Here is a 21,135-nt window from a genome sequence, read left to right as displayed (position 1 = left end):
TCGTTGCCCTACATTTGCGGACGGAGACCACGGATTACACCCATCCTGCACGCTCCCAAGCACCCTCCAGCCCCGAGGGTCCTCTGGACACTGCCGTGTCGCCCACGATACTGTTCGCGCTGAGAGTGGCGCTGTCGCCGGTCTGGGAGGCTGCTCCCGCACCCCGCTGAGATACTCGCATTACTGGGTGGGCCGGATAGTGCGTAAGTGACTTGGGCGCTGCTGTCCTGCTCACACAGTGCGGTGGGTCGTGGCGTGAAATCGGAGGTTCCAACTGCGCCAGAAACAGGCTGGGCCGGACCTACCTCCTGCACTGCCTGGTTGATAAGGGCACTTGTGCTCACACACGCACATAGAGGAGTGTGCCACAGATACAGCTCGCCAGCACCAGCGATACCCTACAGAAGCCATGGGTAAACCGGACAAGTCCCAACCCCGACTTACGTTGGAGCTGCGCAAGGGGACAAAGACTGGTCAGACTGAGGCATCGGACAATGAGGCAGACGTGCCCACGGCTTGAGAAATCTCTGGCAGCCATCCAGATGAGCCTACAGGCCATAGACGGTAAGATCGAGGCTCTAAATGGCAGAATGGACCAATAGACAAGCAAGCGTCGCGGATCGGGGAGGCCGAACAACGCATTTCAGATGCAGAAGAATGGCTCCAACAAGTGGCAGCGAAAACTTCAGATATTTCTAAGTTGCTAGAGGTCATTCAAGCCAAGAATGAGGACATTGTATCGCGTTCGCGCCGGAACAATATTCGTATTTTGGGCCTGCCAGAATCTACAAACGTGGGGCGTTTAGAGGAGTACGTGGAGGGGATGCTTCGAGACATTTGCAGAAAGGACGATCTGTCTCCCCTATTCGCCGTTGAATGCGCACACTGGTCACTTGCGGCGCGTCCGCCGTGGGGGCAACACCGAGACCCATCATTGCGCGGCTACTCAATTTTAGAGACCGGGACACTGTCCTCCGCACCACGAGATTGAAGGGTTCCATCACTTATCAGGGCAACGGACTGTAATCTTACCCGGATTTCACGGCGAATGTTCAGGCAGCTTGCAAGGAATTCCAAGCCGTCAAGAAGCTCCTTCAGCAAGATCAGGGCCCGTATGCAATGTTGTACCCAGCCCGACTCCGGATTGGTACCATGGAGAATGGTAAGATTTTTGTGACTCCCAAGCAGGCGATGGAACACACAAAAACTCTACGGCGCCAGAGGCGGCGCTCCTCTTCCTCCCAAATGTCGGACATTGATGATTGAACAGTAAGGGGGTTATTGTGTGACCCTTAGCAGGGCATGACATGCTGTAATTGAGGGGCGGGCAAAGGGTTGCTCGTCTAACGCGTGAGAGGTCTTTGATATATGCAGGTTCCTATGTTTCTATCTATGTAATGTTTACTTATTGCGCCAAAGCAAGAGCTGGGGGGAGGCAATGAATAACTGGTGGCACCGCTCCCTATTTCACCTGGGAGTGGCTATGGCCGGCACGACCCCCCAAATGGGTGATCCCCAACGGAACTTATGTTTACTATTGTTGGGTTTTTGAAGTAGTTGACTGAGGGCCATGCCTTTAGCAGGTTGGGTATGCTGAAGTGGGAGGCGGGTGGGAGGGGTTGTTCTTGTTTATTGTATGCCAATGTCATGTACTGCACGATTCATTATTATGCACAACTGTGCCGGTTGGGCGCACCCCGCTACTACTAGTTTAAATGCTACATTCGGGTTCTGACACACAACATATAATCGGGTCCACATATCACTGTGTCACTTGGAACGTTAGAGGGCTTAACTCCCCCCAAAAAATTAGGCAGGTATTAGCGCAATTGGATAGACATCAAGTGCACATAGCGCTTTTGCAAGAAACACACCTGACGAACCTGACAGAAGACAGGGTGGCCAGGCGCTGGGCGTCATACCGATCAGCCTCTTCTTACTCCTCATATGCTCAGGGGGTCGGGGGGTCCTTGTGCTGGTGAGGCGGGGGTTGCCTTTCACGGCTTTGCACAAACATACAGACCAGAAGGGCCGCTGGGCGATGGTGATGGGCAAACTGGGCAATGTATTGGTGACACTTGTGAATATATTTGGCCCTGTAGTGGACGACACAACGGTCTACTCGCACCTATTTGGGGTGCTACGAGACTGGCCGGACTCTGAACTTATCCTGGGCGGTGACCTCAACACTTATCTTGACCCCACTGTCGATAACTCTAATCCACTGAACACTAGGATGGCCCGGGTTGCTCAATGTGTGAAAGATAGTATGCTGGAGTTTGGTTTGCAAGATGCTTGGAGAGACAGGAATTTGGGGATCCCGGGGGGGGACACACGTCACGCCTGCGACTAATGGATGGTCCCGACTAGACTACTGGCTGCTGAGTGAGGGCGCGCACACTTGGGTTACAGATATCCGCAACCTCCCCAGAACGCTCTCAGATCATAACCCGGTAGTCCTGACTTTGCCTGTCCCACACAACCCACACAAACCATTCACATGGCACTTTCGAGCGGAGTCTCTTCTTGACCCGATATATGCTGACTCCATAAAAAAGGCTATAGTGCACTACTTCGAGAATAATGCGGGGTCGATTGAAAGCCAGGAAACATTATGGGAGGCCTTCAAGGATACGATCAGGGGCGCATGCATAGGCACATCCGCTGGAATACTAAAAGACATCAGAGGTCGCCTTTCCACTGTGGAGTCGAAACTGCGCGAGCTCGAAACACAGTATGAGTCAGTCCCCTCGATCGCCATTCACGCTGATATGCATGCGCATATAGATGAATACAACACACTCGCAGACACAGAGGTGAAATACCTCTCCAGTAGACACGTGGCCAGATGGTATGGCGAGGGTGGGAGGCCTCGCAGAACGCTGGCTGGTCGGTTGCAATCGAAGTCCTGTCAACTCTCAATCGACCATATTGTAGATAATGATGGCCAGTCCCATTTTTCTCCCTCTGCTATAGTGGAACAATTTCGTCGTTTTTACTCTGCACTATACACCCCTGCGGGAGGGATGGACGAGTCGGCAATGGATGACTATTTTGACGACATCGCCTGTGCGTGGCTCTCGGGCGGACACCGCAAGTATCTTAGTCTCCCAATAGACATAGAGGATGTTACGGACGCCATTAAGTCGCTTCCGAACGGGAAAGCCCCTGGTCCGGATGGCCTAACTACGGAATTTTATAAGGCATTCGCTGACATACTGGCTCCCCATATCCTGGAGATGTATGCGGAGGCATTTGACTCTGGCCGGGTGCCCCCCACGCTGCGACAGGCACTGATAATTACTTTGTTGAAAAAGGACAAGCCCCCCGAACGCTGTGACTCATACCGCCCCTTATCCCATATTAATCTCGATGCCAAAATACTAGCCAAAATTCTTGCCACCAAATTGCAACCCTTAATGCCGCTTCTTGTACTCCCTGATCAGGCCAAGTTTGTCCCTGATCGCTCCACTTCTCTAAACCTATGCACTATCTTCGCTATGTTACATGTCCTGGACCCCGATCTTCCGGCTGTTGCGGTCCTACTGGACACAGCGAAGGCATTTGATTCCATAGAATGGCGATAGATGAGGCACATCCTGCGCAGGATGGGCTTCCCCCCGTCTTTTCCTACAGTGGATCCAGTTGCTATATACGTAACCCGCTGCGAGGGCCGAGTGGGTGGTGATACGTCGGAGCAATTTATGGTGAGCAGAGGCACCCGACAGGGGTGTCCTCTCTCCCCACTACTATTTGCCATTGTATTGGAATCATTGGCCTGTAAAATTCGACAGCTGCACAAAGCGGCGGCTCTGAGGTTTCGTAATCGCCCAGTGGGGATTTCGCTGTACGTGGACGATATGGTCCTGTACGTTCGAGATCCAAACACTTACCTGCCCCCCATACTACAGGTATACATTAAATTTGGTCTATTATCTGGATTACATATAAACTGGGATAAGTCGGTGATCATCCCTCTGACAGCCATAACTACTCCCCCCACGGTCGACTATCCGTTGGTCTGGTCAGCCGACCCTGTTAAGTATTTAGGGGTGTGGTTACACAGGGACCCCCAGACAGTGATAACTGCTAATTATTGTGCTGCATACTCCGCCCTTGTCACGCAGATTGACAGATGGCAGTGTCTCCCGCTATCCTTGGCGGGTCGCATTTCTATCATAAAAATGGTGGTATTACCTAGATTTTTATATCTCTTTTGCGATCCCACTAACTATGCATTTTTTTAAAACACTGCAGACGCAACTCCTGCGGCTGACTTGGGGTGCCAAACCGCCACGGATAGGCTGGAAAACCTTATCTCTATCTTATGACAGAGGGGGCATCAATGCACCTGATTTTTATGTTTATTATCTGTGCTGCCAGGCACAGCATGCATTCTACTGCTACAAGCCGCATGGGTTTGTTCCGCATGTCGCAGTTGAAGAGGGAGATGCTCATTCTGTCCCCCTATGTGGCATTTTAACGCACATTCACCGACATACGCCCAAGCTAGAGATTAATACCATCGACACCACGGTGGTAGCGTGGCAGGCAATTGGCCATCGGACTCAAAGACTTCCCCTATACACCCCTGCTTTACCCATAGAAGGACATGCGGCGCTATTGGTTGCCAGTGACAGGGGGTCGATTACAGCACTTAAGGAAGCGGGCATCACACTTATGAGCAACTTGTTCCCAGACGGTATGTACATATCGGGTGAGGACCTGGCGTACATCCAAAACCCCACACTACTCTTCCAATTCACATGCTTTAGATTACACCGCACGATGAAGGAACACTACACATGCTTCCCGGATGAGCCTGCGGCTCTATCTGCTTTGCAACTGACCATCATTGCACCCACGAAACGTAAGCTGGTCACTAAGATATACAGGGCCGTACAGGAGGACACACCACATAGCTCTGCCCCTTGCTTAACACGCTGGAATGCTGACATCGACCCTCCCATAACGGAGGAGGTGTGGACGCGCGTTTGCTTGGTCACAGGGCGATTGACGTCCAACAGCAACCTTCGTATACTACACCTTAAATTCCTCCACCAAACCTATCACACTCCCCACAAGCTGTGGAAGATCGGTCTGAGGGCGAATTCCGACTGCAGACAATGTGGGATGGGGGAGGCAGGCTTTATACATCTTGCCATTGTCAACGAGTCTTCCAGTACTGGGAGGACGTGGTGGGTCGTCTTATCAGCATGACGGGATTGGCTTTATGTAACACTCCAGCATTGTGCCAGTTGGGCCATGGCCCACACCTGAAGGGGGCTTTGGGGAGATTTGTGCAGCTGGCCTTACTTTTGGCAAAAAGGCGTACCTTGTTCACATGGGACAGTAGACTGTATCCTAGGGCAGATGATTGGCTCAGGGGTATGGTTTACTGCCGGGATCAGCTGGAAATGTACGCTGAGGAATTGCCACGTGCCTCGCGTCCAAGGGATATCTGGGTCCCTTTGCGAGAATACATGATGGCCCGGGCTGAGCTGGACTCTGAATGACTTTGTCTCACTGTCAGGGCCTGGGTTGTGGGATGAATGGGTATGGATATTTGATGCAATGATGTCATTCTGTTTCAGAGGGGGAGCGTGCTCGGCTAGGCACGAGGATGTATCTGGACTACACAGACTGCAATAGTAACCATGTAACGATATGAGATTTGACATTTGGCATTGTTTCTGTTTGTTATTGTTTACGTTCTTTATGGATTGATTGCTCATGAGCGTCACGCTTCTGTATTAGGACAAACGCAGATGTATGCTATTTGTATGACCACTTTGTGCTCAATAAAACTTTTACAAATAAAAAAAAAACAACAAACAGAGAGGACATTAGCGACTAAGCATCATAATTAGAGTTTGGCGGACAGGGGTACTTCACCATAACAGTGATAGAATACCCTGTGTGAAAACTCTAGGCCCACCTGCTTTATTTAGAGACAGGAGAGCTGTCATCCTTCCACTGACAAAGCCCCCATTGGCTCTAGCGATGGAAAGCTTCCTTCGATGGGGAAGGGGCTATCGGAGGACACTCATTACCCAGCCCAACATGTTTATGGATGGTATAATGCCCTTTTTCTTCTAGATGTCACTGCCAGATTTTACTGTTGAAAGCAGAAAAAATAATGCTCCCCTGCACTCCTAGGCTCTAGGGGATCGCTAGTTTTTTGATTTTCAGAAACAAACTCCCACTTTGAGAGGTTTTTTACTGAAAAACAAAGAGGTTGAAAAGGTTGGGGAATGGCTGTCAAACTGATGGTGGATGTCCACCTAACGTTTGTACCTTAGAGGCAGTGACGTAACAAAACTTGAGTGGACCCCACTTGCAAGATACATGAAGGAGCCCCTGCTCCAGACTCAATCAGGAGCTCTCAAATCAGGGTACTATGCTCAGTAGGCCCCCTGCAGCTCTAGGGGCCCCACAGGTGCTGCGGTCCCTATGTTACGCAGCTGCTTGAAGGGAACCGCTAAGGCAGTAGTTCCTATCAAAGTACATAGATGATCGCTAGGCTGGGGATTATCTCTAAATTTGGCAGACTATAGTCCATCAGGATGGCAGAGGTTATGTCCTCTGCCACCCTGATAGGCTTAATCCCGTACACCAAAGCCTCAATAAGGCTCCAAATACTTAAACAGTTTTTGATGAATAAGCATCAAGTTCATAAGTCCAATTCTCAGTTAAAAGGTCAGGAGCATCAGATATGGAACGCTGGAAGTGACTTGAATTATGAAGAAATGGTAAAAAAAAAAGGCCCTGATCATTGAGAAAATTGTAGGCAGACATTTCTTCAGTCATTTGAGGAATGAAAGCCATTTCCTGCTAGCTGTACCATTGCTTGAATGATTTTAGTGTCAGATGATGCGGGTAAATGGGATGGTCAATTGTGAGCAGTGTTCTCTAGAAGAAGAAATATAAAATTTGATGTAGAAGAACATACGGGTACCATGTCACTCAAGACATTAATAACCAAAAGCAGATGGGGCACTTGTACCACACAATGCATGTGAAAATGCTGCATTGACTACATTAGATGTCAGATTTGTAGGATCAAATTCAGCAGTGGTGAGTTCAGCCACCGTAAATACCTCACATTCTTCATGACACAAATTAAGCAGAGATGGAAGAATATAATTAAAAATGTTCTTTGTCATTCAAAGAAAAATACAGAATGATTTTCTTATTTGGTCTGCAAAGCAGGTTGTACAGCAGGTTCTTGTGGAATTTGGTGACAGGCCAAAGTAAAATGATAGTTTTTCTGACGTGATTTGTAACAAAATATTTTCTGAATAGTAGATGGCAATGATGTACAGTCAGAGATGGAACATTCATTTTCACTAAAACAGCACTGATTCAGCATACCAGGCAGAGCTATTGGCACTGGCTGAGGTTCACCCGCCTCCTTTCCTATAAGGGGGGTGATTTCCTGCACAAGCGCCCAACCACATACAAAGCAACAAGGGTATGGCGGATCTCCCCCAGGGTTCCTACATGAAACATTGCCTCTTGATCCCTCTTCCCCGTCATAGTCCTTTCATTGTGAGCACTAGCTCCTCACTCCAGACATCTCACCAAGCTTCATTCCCCACATAAAGTTTAAAATGCCTTCCCTTCGATTGGTTCTTCCTGTTGTAAACAAATGGGCCTTCTTGGCTTTACTCGGAATGTGATGTGGAAGAGGACTCAGCGTAATGTGGGACACCTGAAAGAGGTGACCTTGAGGGACACTTTGAGGTGCCCCCGAGAGCTCTCTATCTCTGCCCAGTACAGAACGAAGGAAGAGGGTGTGGCTAATGAAACCAAATTCTAGTCTCGCGCTTCCGCTCACCATCCTGTGAACCTGGGAAAATCACTCAATCTTCCCCTACCTACAAAAAATTAAATAAATGCATGTCAGCTTGTGTAATGCAACTGGTGCTCAAGTAAAACACTTCAGTGCCTTAGACTCTACTTCGCGCTAGATAAAACGGCAAAAAAACGATACAATTTAGTTATCTGTATGGGGTGAACTTCGCTTTAGAACAGGAGTGAAGCAGTGACCATCAGACTTGATTATTTATTAATAATTTTATAAGGCGCCCAGCTACCCAGAGGTTTCCCAGCGCCATCTGACACAGGCAGGGTGAAAGGAGAGTATTGATTGAATAACCACATTTTTAAGTATTTGCGGAAATTCGTATAGATGGTTTCATACCAAAGTGACATAGGGAGTGAGTTTCACAGAGAAGGGCCCAAGCAAGCGAAAGACTGGCCGCCCATGTGCAACAGTCTGGTCCTATGAACCGACAATTTGGCCTGAATAGAAGAGCGAAGGAGGTGGGGTGAAAGGTAGGGATGGACTAAGGCGTTCAGGTACTGAGGTGCTGTACCAGATTTGATCTTATGCATATAGCTAAGGGCCTTGAATTTAATGCGGTCTCCGCCCTAAGCCAATGAAGGTCGTAGAATGAGCCTGAGATGGAGACCCTTCTAGGAACCTGGCAGAGTAACCTGCCCGCGAGTTCTGTACTACCTGAGGTTTACGGATCACCTCCTTATTGGCTCCTAAATACAGGACGTTGCCATAGACAAGCCTGGAAGTAATAAGAGCCTGGACCACAGTTCTTTGTGTGGGACCAGGGAGCATCCAATGATTTTTTAACCACATTAAGATGGTGAAGCAGGTTGAGGCGACCTTGACTGCTTGCTGCTTCATTGACAGCTGGTCGTCAATGATTACGCCTAGATTATGGACCTGTTGCGCAGGTTGGGGGAGAGCACCCATTTGAGGAGGCCAGTGCTGGGGGCACCAGAGATTTTCATTTTTCTCAAAAATTAGTACTTCCTTTTTCTTGCCTTTAAGCTTTAGCAAATTGGCTTGCATCTAACCTGCTAAATTTTGTAGCCCTGCCTGGAGAGAGGATGACTGGGATGCCTCTTTGGTGGAAAGGGAGAAGATTAGTTGGGTGTCAGCGGCTAAGGAAAAAATAGACAGCCCAGCGTCTTCAGCAATTGTAGCCAGAGGCCTGTCGTAGACATTGCCTCTGAGTTGCTCAGTGACATGCTCTGCCTTCGAAAAGTTGCTGAGTGAGTGCTGTTAAACACCATCACTACGAAGGGCGATATCAACACGTGGTGCATTGTCAGTTCATTGAGAAGAATGTCATTGCAGCATCAACTGAAGAGGAGCAGCCACATGGTGAGGCTTCAATAAGAGAATCAAACTCTGGCAAGTCTTCTGAGAGCCTTCTAATGGTGGCAGCATTGCTGCTCTGAGATACATACATTTCATGGCTTTCAAAAAAGCACAGTTCTTATGATTCCCAGTTCTTATGTTCCAAAGTGACACAGACAATCCTAAGTCTTGTAAATTGTATTGTCAGTGGGTTAAGGCAGCTCTTTCAATAATATCTCTCAATTATCAATTGTATAGCTTCCTTTGGCGTGAGCTTCTACCCATGACAAGATGCATCTACCTCTGCAATGTTTTGTATCCATACATTGGGATGATGTACCAAAGGACCACTAGTGAACGCAATTTTCAACTGTGTATTTGTTTTTTTTAATTCTTCACCCAAGAAAAAAGCCACATATATCCTTGTTAATTCTGTATTATGTTTAATGCTGTGAGAGAATGAATGGATTCGTGCAGGACACACAGAAGTGAAACATTGAAACACAAGTGATCTCGTTGCTTGCTTTATTGGTTGAATAGATCTCGACTGGAGTACCATATCATGATGCGGTACAGTCAAAAGTGTAAGCAGAAGAGAATAGTGTAGAGCAGTGATGCTCAAAGTAGGCCGGGGCTCCGCATGCAGCCCTCCTGACCTTCACATGCGGCCCCCAACTGAATGGCCGCACTGGGCTGCTGGGAGCACTAACATTCATACAAATGTTCATTAAACGGGCAAGAGTGTATTTACACCCAGTGAAAGAAAAGAAGCAAATAAAGTGTCCTGAACCATTTAACTTCAGGATCACATTCGTTTGTAAGACATCTTTCAACAAACGTGTAGAAATAAGGTATTTTCAAAATTAAAAAACGTGTACATGCGATACACCTTAGTACATCAGATTATGACACTGCTTTTAGTTCTTTTAAAAAGTGACAGTTTTCAAAATCTACAGAGAAACAGTCATGACTACTCCCAATCTGGCAACAATGCTAATAATGAACCAAGAGGCAAGTCAGCTGCAACGAGGAACTCTCTGGGTGATGTATTGTTATTATAGATGGACAATATCATTGTTTAATAAATCAAATACAAGAGAATGTTTTATACAGTGTGTATCTTGACCACATGAATTCAAGGTCCTCTTATATGTCAAAAGGAAGAAAAAGGAGGCAAAGTGACATTAGGCAATTGCCTAGGATCACACAATTTGATCAAGTGGGGAAGCCATGATTAACCCCGAGTTTTATGGTTTCACATTGTACAATTTATTTAATTCCAATCCAATAATTAAGTTACTTCACTTGACTTTCCCAAGGTCGTGATAGCAAGCAGAAAAGGCTTACCCCAAGGTGCGGTAGAGGGATTGCAACTTTGATACAGCATAACAAACAGGCCCACTGCTGCCGTGCTGGCATCAACACTGCCATTGGGAACACCACAGTCCTTACTTTGTGGCCCCTGGAAAAAATGTTTTCAAGTACTCGTGGTGTAGAGGGTCTCCTTTGCTATTCAAAGTCACGTGAGCAGGCAAAAAACGTCAGTCGCTATGGTTCCCAAGCTCAGTACCCAACCCCTATCCCCTGGGCAGCCCTGAAAGTGTTACATTAGCCAATGGCAGTATGTGGCTGTCCACTCTCCATTGTATGTGTGGTGTACTGTGGGTGGGTCTATAATGTGAATGACAAAAGAAGTAACCAATGGCTGAAAGTGGGATAATTTGTGTCCTCTTCTGTATAGATGTATTCTGTATGTATGTATAGACGACAATAATGTTGCCATGAATGGTACACGTCAAACCTAAAAAACAGAACACGCGCTAAAACACTGATACTGGTACAATTGACCAACATGTAATTTCCAATAAGTGGAGACGTGAACAAGAATGCATATTTGTCCCAGGGCAGACAAGGTCACTGCATCAATAAAAACATTTCTATGCACCACGTTCAACTGAAGCTGCTTTATAGTGAAGACAGGCTTAAAAAGTTGGAAGTAACTGAGGCGAATTATGAAGCTCTGGTGAACCCGACAGAATCTGTCAGAATAACATTGAAAAGTTCCAAAAACGTTTAAGCACATCTCTGTGGCAAAGCTATTTTAAAAGTAAAGAGACGATTGAAAACAGGCTACCAAGAAAATTAAATGTTTCTACAACAAATCTGTTTGTTTAAACGTGTCTAGAAATTATTTTGAGATATTATTCGAGAGTTATGGGAGTATAATTATGGCATCTATTTTTCTGATGGTTGCAAATAAGTTACAGTCTTTCTTGTAGGAATCATCTTAATTAATATTTTATGTTCGTTTTCAGAGCATACAGCTCCTGCTGGAGGAAGAATATTGCACACTTCCTCTCAGATATAGACGCGTAAACCCAATGAGGTGCAGCACCTCTAAGCCCAGGAGCGCTTCTCTCCTGCCTCAATGAAATTAGTTCTGCCTCGTCATGGTCCTATTACTATATCCATTCAATCTTGTCAGGAATCAGCAGGGTGTCCTAGGTTTTAGAGTGGCTACATAGGCGCTGGAAGTTGGGCTGTGAGGGTGCTGCACCACAGCCCGTAATTACCATGCTGAAGTTCAGAAGGTGAATGGGCAGTAAAGACGCCTTTAAGTTTTGTGACTACATTGTCACATTTGCTGCCTGTTCAAAGACATAGGTCAAATGTCAGCCTATGTCTTCTGAAACATTTCTGCTTATTTGGAAACTTTTGTTTACTTTTATTCCTCTGACTCCAAAGTGAGAGGGTTTTGTAAAAGTGTCTGCTAGGGTAAAGGACAGGAAAGTATAGGCTGTAGGATATAAGTATTTTTCTAACATACACCATTTAAATGCCTGTAAATTACCTATACATATTAAAAAATATATCAGTGATTGGAAAAGCACAAATGAAGCAAATTTTTTTAAATTCTGAAGTGTGGTGGAAACAAAAATTTTAACGGGATCAAAACAAATCAATACTTTTTACTAGGTGATGAGCAAATGCTGAAATGTTTCTGATACATAATTTCCACACATTATCATTTGTGAGCTATCCAGTTTTTTCCATAACACTGCAAGTCTATGCAAACTTAGTGGAAATTTCAACAGAAAATGTGCTGTCTGTAAACGACAGTGTGCTACCTCACAAGTGCTTCTAAATGCACCCCAGTCTACCCACCACGTTGTTACCACTCTCCTGGTGAGTTGGCGTAACACATTAGCTATTCTTATTTTTTGTGTGATGCTTGACTTTTTCACAATCCCTATGACATCAGTAATGTAACATTATTAGCTGCATCCACACTCTGAAAATTGTTCAAGCATCAATAGACTATGAGTACACCAGTGAGGCATATTTCTTTAAAACTGTTGCATACTGGCTGATGAAAGGTGGCGTGCCATGTGGAGCTGGGTGGGATTTCTGTGTCACAACAAGAAGCAGCAGTATTTAAAACAATATGAAGATATTAGGAATCTGCTAGGTTTCTTTATGTTGTATGGGCTCTTCATCATTCCTGTCTATCACCTTTGTTATTTTTTCCCTTCATGGTTGTCCTTCCCTTGATCTTCCTACTTGTTTACTCTTACCTTGCTCTTCGGATTCTGTTTTGCTTTGCTGTTCTTCTATGAATGTTCCTTTATGTCTCTTTGACCTATTTGCCTGTTGTTAGACCGGTCAGCCTTTGGGTGGTCTACCCAAACTTTTTGTCTTCACTCCTCCTATTTTTGGAGAATTTGTTTAGCTGGCCTTAGGACTCTGTGCACTTTACAACTCCTGATCAGTGGTAAAATGCGTGTGCTCCCTCCTTAAATATGGTACAATTGTCTTTTTTCACCCGATTGACACATTTAATTTACTTGAAAGCAGGGGTTGCTCCTCCACTATGGTGGAGGAGCGCCGCCCCACTGCTCTGCGAGCAGTAGTTAAAGGAAAACAAAATGATAATAACCAGCGTTATTATCATTTTAGTTTTCCTTTTCCTGGTGTTGGTGGGTCTGGACTGCCAGGAGATGGGCCATGGGCCAAGATGAGGAGTGGTTGCTCCACTCTTGGTCCGACCATAACAGTCATGCGCACTTTGCATGTTCTGCACCCAGACTGAATTACAGCCTGGGTGCAGAACATGCCCAGGCCTCCATTCCCCGTCTGAGCGCCGAACCACAGTACTCAGGCCAATCACAAAGCTGCCTGCTATGTTATGTTATGTTATTGTAATTTGTATGGCGTGCGTATACCCTTGGGTGTCTTGGCGCTTCTGGTTCTCCATACTGTGTTTCAGAACAATAACACTAAAAAAGCCATGTCGACAGTTGCTTTCTAAACTCAAGTAGCATTGGAATTTCCCTCTGGTAACGTGGGAGAGAGTTCCACTCCTTTGAAGTATTGTAACTGAAGCACTTCCTTCCCCAGCTCACCTTTCTTATTCTGACCGTAGGCATCAGATGGGTGTTTGCAGATCTCATGGGTCTGTTAGGGATATACCATTTAAAAAGATCCCAAAAAAATGTTGGACCTTCTTTATGGAGGGCTTTATGGGCTATACACAATGTCTTAAATTTTACCCTTTAGCCGACTGGCAGCCAGTGTAGGTCCTGTGTCCCTGTTCTAACAAACTAATATTTAGGTGTATCCAGTACGAGTCTTGCAGGGGCATTTTGTACTGTTTGCAATTTTTTGAGAAGAGTGGATTGGATGTTAATATATAGGCCATTGCAGTAATCTAGCTTAGGTAGGACTAGCGAGGTTACAACCGTCTTTCTAGATTTTATAGGAATGAAAGGACATACTTTCCTTAAGGTTTTTATCATAAAATATGCAGAAGACACCACTTTGGATACTTGAGGTTTTAAGCTCAACTTATCATCTATGATAACTCCCACATTTTTGGCTTTGGACACTGGTATGAGAAGAGGGCCGAGATTATCCGGCCACCACTCAGGGGACCAGGGGGGGAAAAAGATTCCCAAACATGATCACTTCCGTCTTGGTGTAATTTAATTTCAGACAGTGATCACTCATCCAGGTACTTAATTGGATCATACAATCGAGGAGCTTAGTGGAATGATTGATGTCCTTGTCCACTGTCGAGATAACCAGATGGGTATCTTCGGCATGGGAGGTAGGAATCAGATTGAAACGTCTGATTAGTGGGGCCAGTTCTGCCACATAGATATTAAAAAGTGTGGGACTCAACAATGATCCCTGCGGTTTGCAGCGCTGTGATTGGCTAGGGGAGTCAAGAGCCTGGGTGCTTCCTGGTTCCAGATTCCCAGGAGCGAGGGGCGCCAAGCAGACTGAGAGGCGGTGGCTGGCCTGAAGGTGTCTTTTTTATTTTTCATTATTTGAATTTACACCCCTCCTCTCCCACCCACCTCGCCACCTCCGGTAAATAGCAGCTGCCACTTCTTGTAAGTCTCTAGTAAAGTGTTGCACCAGGTCCTGTAAATTAAATGCTACTACTGGCCCTGCAGCCCTGATTGTGCCAGCCACGTAAGTAGCCCTGTGTCAGAAAGTGACCTTTTTTCATCATCCCCTGCACGTTTTGCTCTAGATGCTGTGCTTATAGAGCAGGAAGTGCTCTGGGATCTGCTAACCAGGCCCCAGTGCCAATGCTCTTTCCCTTAAGCTGTAGCTGATGAATTAGTTCACCCAATAGTCAAGCACTTAGCACTTATTGTAAGTCCCTAGTAGATGGTACCAGTGGTACCCAGGCAAGGGTGGTAAGGGGGATCACCAAGGCTGCAGCACTATATTGTGCCACCCTGTGTGATCCAAGGAAAAGTATGTTACATGTCTGCCATCGCAGCCCTGCACCAGCAACCTGTCTTCTCAAAAGACCACACCACTGCCTTAATGCAAGTAAGTCACTCTTAAGGTTTGTCCTCCGATGGCCCTGGAGGTAGAGCGCAGTATACTGAAGGTGTGGATATATATTTTTATGTAGATATAGATATCCCTGCAGTAACCCTGTAAAGCGAGGTTTTACTGTTAGTGACCAGCGGTGCATAGTGTAACAAGGAGTGGCTACAGAGAAAACTCAAGATAGCCAACTAATTATGGAACAACCGAATTGTGTCATGTTTGGTATCAAGCACCGTGCCACTTCAACCAAGGCACGATTTTCGTGTTGAAGGTGAGCTGGCACCCTGTATGGGTACTCCCCTAGAATACAAAGCTGAAGTGCCTAGGTGGGCTTTCCCAAGCGGTGCCACCAAGACAAGAGTCTGCCCTCCTGGTGGGATGTGCTAGCACTTCCTCAGGACAGAGACAAAGGCCTGGGCAGGAATCAGGTCACACCTCCACCCTCCCAGGATGGCTAGAGTTTAAAACCATTTTATGAGGAACAATGGTCCTTAGCTTAAAGAATACAAATGGTAAGATTGCAAACACAGACTTAAATAAGTACCATGGCGTAGTTTTCCAATGCCCAGCCGGACACGGAACTGTTTATTTATAGAATTTTTTAAAAAAGGGTTTCAAAATACGTGAGCAAAGAATCAAACAGACTGGGCACAAGCCTGTACCAAGTCGAAAAGAACAATCAAGAAAAGAATAGGGATAGTTAGAGAGCAGGCAAAAGAGAGTTGGAGCGGGTGGCGGCTTGCTTTACAATTGAATCTTGTGCAAGCTCAAACCAACAGTCACTGCAATAATTATATACAAATGCGACATGCAGTACTATTAAAACAGTCGACAAACGTTTCGATCCCTAGCTCCTAATTTATACTGGGATCATCCTCAGGACAAATGAAAAGAAACTATTGCCTGAAACATTAGTAGCCTTCATTGCTTCGGCGAATATTGGAATCGAAGGTCCGCTCAGTGGCGTGACAAGGCTGCACCCCAAACGAGCCAGGGTCGGCTTCTGGGGGCCGTGGATCCTGTAGGTTGCTTAGATAGGCTGAAATTTCGAAGAAGCCTAGCGGGCTCGGAATTCGTTCACGCCTCGCGGAGGGGTTCGGGTTAGAGCGCGGCTGCAAGGGTAAAGCAGTCCGCGTCGCATGGATCCTTGACTGGAGCGTGCGGTGAGCTCAGTCTCGGGTGTCTTGCAAGGTAGCAGAGGGATTCCAAAGTTTAAAACCAGGCTGATGGACGATGGGTTAAACCCAGATCTGTGACTGGGGGTGAATGTTTTGCCAATGTGCAACATTCCGTCCATCATCATGTGTGTTTTGCTGTTCGCCCTATGTGGGAAGGGTATGCCCAGACGTGGGTCCTGTGCTCACTACGCTACTGCAGTCAAGCTATCGTGGCTGATGACGGCTGATAGCCAGAAACCGGTCCTAGGATGCTTGATTCCGGTCCAGGGAAGACATGGCTTGCCAGTTCGGGCTGGACTGTTCCCATGAGGCACAGGGTCAAGACTGATTTGCATATGGCCATGTCTGAACTGGGGTGGCGAGGTGAGCAAAATAACGATGGATTAAACCCAGATCTGGGACTGGAGTGAATGTTTTGCCAATGTGCAACATTCCTTCCATCATCTTGTGTGTTTTCCCACAACCTTGAATCAAGCAGCTGGATTCCAGGAACTGTAAGACCTGCCCTCCCAAGTGCTGCCGTCCCAGTCCTGGACCCTTGAAAGTGGCTCTGAGGTGTGTCGTCGGTCAATCTTTATTCCCTGTGGACCCAGCGCAGCTTGATGCATCGCCTCGCAAGACTCCACATCTGTACCACTGGGTGATGCAACCCTGCTGCGGGATTTCAGATCCCAGCCCCGCAGCCCATTGGAACCACCGATGTGCAACGTAGGACCTTGTATCGCAGCCATTGGAACCACCACTCCATGATGCATTTCCACGCAAGGACCTCACGTTCCCACCACAGCTCCTCAGAATCACTGTTGCATTAAACTTTTCCACACAAGGACCTATCGATGTCCACTGCTGCTCCGCAGAACTACTGATGTGCAGCACATCTCTATGCCAGGGCCTCACATCACCTATGCTATGTGACACATCCTCGACACGTTGCTCCACAACCAGGATTTAAGGTTAAGGGGACCTAATTGGGCCCCTTTAGCCAGATCATGCTCGATCACTGTCCGTCTGAACTTGTGACTTTGTCCCATTCCAATGCTACCAGATAACCAAAGTTGGATCTTTGTGCTTTTTGGTGCTATTTTCCCTTAAATCATAAAAAATGCATATCTCTGGTTCTCCTGATGGATTTTTGCTGTTCTGATCCTAAATTATTTTTTACATTTTACCCCTATTTTTCTAAATTGGTGGGTGATTTTGTTTGTGTTATGTTTCACTTCACTACTGTTTGAATTGCTGCATAAATACTTCACACATTGCTCTAATTTAAGCCTGGCTGCTCTGTACCAAGCTACCAGAGAGCTGAGCACAGGTTAATTTGTGGTTTGCTTGTGAATTCCTCCTGACAAGGATTGTGGTTGCTGCTTTAGTAGGCCCCCCTCAACCAGTAACCCAGTTTCTTACACCTGTTATGCTGATCATGCTTTCTAGACTCTTTTTTGTCCTTGTTGTCCTTGTTGTGTTTTCCCCTTTCCCTGCTCAGACTAGTCCTGATTCCTTCTCCTGAGTTTGTGGCTTATCAACTTGACCTCTCAGCTGCATTCAACACGGTTAACCATCAAGTTTTTGTCCACCGATTAGGCGAGATGGGGATCACCAGTAGGGCACTGGTCATTCTCGGTTTCTTTCTGTCAAACAGAGAGCAGAGTGTTCTCCTCGGAAGACACACATCTAACTTGTTTGTTTTTCCCTGTGGTGTGCCCCAGGGATCGTCCTTATCCCAACTATGTATAATATTTATGTCACTCCATTAGCTAACTCATTCGATCACATGGTTTCTCTGCAATTTGCTATGCAGATGACACACAAATAGTGGTATCATTATCATCTGAGTCAGAGGATGTGGCAAATAAGTTTAACAACTGTATGGCACACATCATCAGATGGATGCAGGAAAACTGTCTCAAGTTAAACACTGAGAAAACGTAGGTCTTACTATTCAGAAATGACCCCTCGTTTTAGAACAACTCCTCATGGCCGGCTGTCACTGGACCATGCCCATCCCCTGTTCGAAAAAGTGAAATAGTTTGGAGTTAAGCCAGAAGATCAGCTTTCCTTTTTAGATCAGATTAATCACATCACAACTTCCTGTTTTTACACCTTGAGGATCAGAAAAAAGATCTTACGCTTCATCCATTTGACTTACAAAAAAGAGTAATTGACCCCTTACCTCTATCGAAGGTAGACTATTGTAATGCTCTCTATTTGGGGGTACAAAAGTATATGCAGTCGAAGCTTCAACCTCTGCAGAATGCAAAAGCCTGCATAATACTAAATATCTCTAAACGTAGTCCTGTATCAAAGAGCATCAGGGGCTTTCGCTGTCTGCCTGTCCAGGCTAGGGTAAAATGTAAGGCCTTGTGCATTGTCCACAAAGCCTTCCAAGGCTCCGGCCCATCGACTTTCAGAAGTCCCTTAGATGATCATCCACCGCTCAATTGTTGGTCATCCCCCGGGCCAAGATGAGAAAGTGGGGGGGTGGCAGAAGTTTCTTCCACTCGGCTGGTACGTTGTCGAAAACCATGTCATTCACATTGAGGTCTCAAACTAGTAGGCAAGGGTTCAGAAAATCCTTAAGGACTTGGCTATTTGCTTCAGGGGTGTAAGTACTTGCCTCCCTGTCTCTTCTGATTGGTTATAGCACTCCCTAGTGCTAAGACACCTTGGCATTCAAGCAATGTATAAAAAGAATTACTTATTTACTTACTTACCTCCATTTGGGATAGGTTCACTGTTGCCCACCTTTCCAAAGCCAGTGAGCATACAAGCCTATTATATGTTTATGCTGAGGATCATGTATCTTTGACTAATATTAAAACACTGCATGTTCCATTTCTGATTGAAGGGGCACTATATCTCCTCCAAGTTTCCGTGAACACATGTACTGTGACAAGAGATGTAAAAACAGAGAGAGTTGCACTACAGAAGACTTGGGCAAGCTACTTTCTCTCTCTCTCTCTCTCTCTCTCTCTCTCTCTCTCTCTCTCTCTCTCTCTCGTGCTCGCTCTCCCCCTCTCCGTCTCTTCCTGAGCATCAAATGATGCCTACCCTGTTAGTGGCACATGAAGCTCACACTCATGCATTGCTTCCTTTTGTCTTTCTAGTCAGTCTAGCTCGAAACCGAAGGGGAGTCCTGCCCCGAACTGGTTTAAAGGGTGGACAAACAATTGCCCCCACCCACAGGCTGGGACTGGGCATAAAAAGGGGCAGACACAGAAAGGTCATCAGAACATTCCTGGACCTGAGAAGAATCATAAGAAAGGCGGCCGTACTGTCACACACAACACAAAGATATGGGGTGCATCGTGTTGATCCCACAGTTGAAGTGATGCATCGATTTCCTCCACGCAACTATGGCGAAGCGGTAGTTCTGAAGCCAAAACTCCAGTTCTGAGATACAATGGTTCTGAAGCCGATATGTTGGGTTTCTCCAGACAGTCAAGGGGAAGAGTCAATCATCTGTATGCAGTGGCGGCGAAGCAGTGGCTCCGATGCTAAGGTTCCAATGGCGATGTGTTGGTTCCGAGTGTGATACATCAGTTCTGTTCCTGCAGCAGTGTCGATGCTTTGATTTGGTTCCTGCAGCAGAGGATGCATTGGTTCAGCTAGCCCTTGGAGTCACTCTGGGTTTAGCAAAGGTGGTTAATTCTTTACCCAGTCAAAGAGAGCAGCGGGCAACACAGCAAGGCAGCAGTCTTCCAGAGCAGCAGTCCAGCAGAGTGGCAGTCCTTAAACACAGCAGTACTTCTTCCCAGCAGAGTGGTTTCAGGTCCAGAAGTCTACTGAGTTGGTAGGGTCAGAGGTCCAGTACACATACCTAGTTTTGCCTTTGAAGGGGGGATGACTTATAACAAGGGTCTTTTAAGTGTACAGAGGTAATTTCTTCCCGCCTTGGCACCAGACTCACTACGGGGGGTATGCAGCCCATTGTGTGTGGACAGGACATAGCCTATTCAGTTGTAAGTGTGAGGCTGTGCCCAGCTCTCCCTCTCATCTTCCCAGGAAGATGCATGAAGTCATACATAGGTTCCCTTTGTGTGTAGCTGTCAATAGCAAATACAAAAATTCCACCTGTCACCGAGCCTAATCAGTGAGCAAAGACAGGCAGCAGACACCCAGGGTCATATTTATGAGTCTAGTGACGCAGGGCAGTGCAGCAAGTCATCTTGTTGTGCTGCCCTGCTTCACCGGGAAAGGGCAGGAATGCACCATATTTATTCAACAACTTTTCCTGACAAATACCCTTGCGCTGGTGCCTAGCACCAATGCCTGTTCCCTTGCACAATGGTGCAAGGGTGCCTGAATTGCATGCAGGATTGTTTTTAGCAGAAAGGGGCACCTTCCTGCACACAAAACAATGATAAGAGGTTTTTTCCTCACTCCATGGGTGCTGCAGAATACATCGCGCATAGAAAGAGGAAAAGATAAAGAGAAATAAGCATATTTCTCCTCGTTTTGCCTTTCTTGGGGAGGCGTTTCTATTTGGAGCATTCCCAGTGTTATTAGGCTAGGTAAATCTGGAAATGCGTCAAATATTATTGGAGTTGCATGGGAACACCCATGCACCACCTATAGTATGCTCCCTTGCACAGAGTAATGCAATGCAGTGATTTGCGCTGAGTTGGAGTACTCCAGACTTTTTAAGCCATTCATAACAAAGCAATGTGACTTTGCGTAGCTTCAAAAATATGACTTAAGATTTAATCAGTGCTGCAGGCCGACTAATTGAATTTAGTTGACAGGCCCTAGACATATGTAGTGCACTGTACTAGAGACTTACAGGTGAATTAAATATGCCAGTTGAGGATAATCCAATCAAACCATGCTTAGGGGAGAGAGCACATGCACTTCAGCACTAGTTGGTAATTGGTAAAGTACTCAGAGTACTACGGGCGACAATGATTCTCGACTTATTCTAGGTTTTGATCCGACCACTGCTAA

The sequence above is a fragment of the Lissotriton helveticus genome, chromosome 5_1, assembly GCF_964261635.1.
Source record: "Lissotriton helveticus chromosome 5_1, aLisHel1.1, whole genome shotgun sequence".
NCBI lineage: Eukaryota > Metazoa > Chordata > Amphibia > Caudata > Salamandridae > Lissotriton > Lissotriton helveticus.
This window is presented reverse-complemented; position numbering follows the sequence as displayed.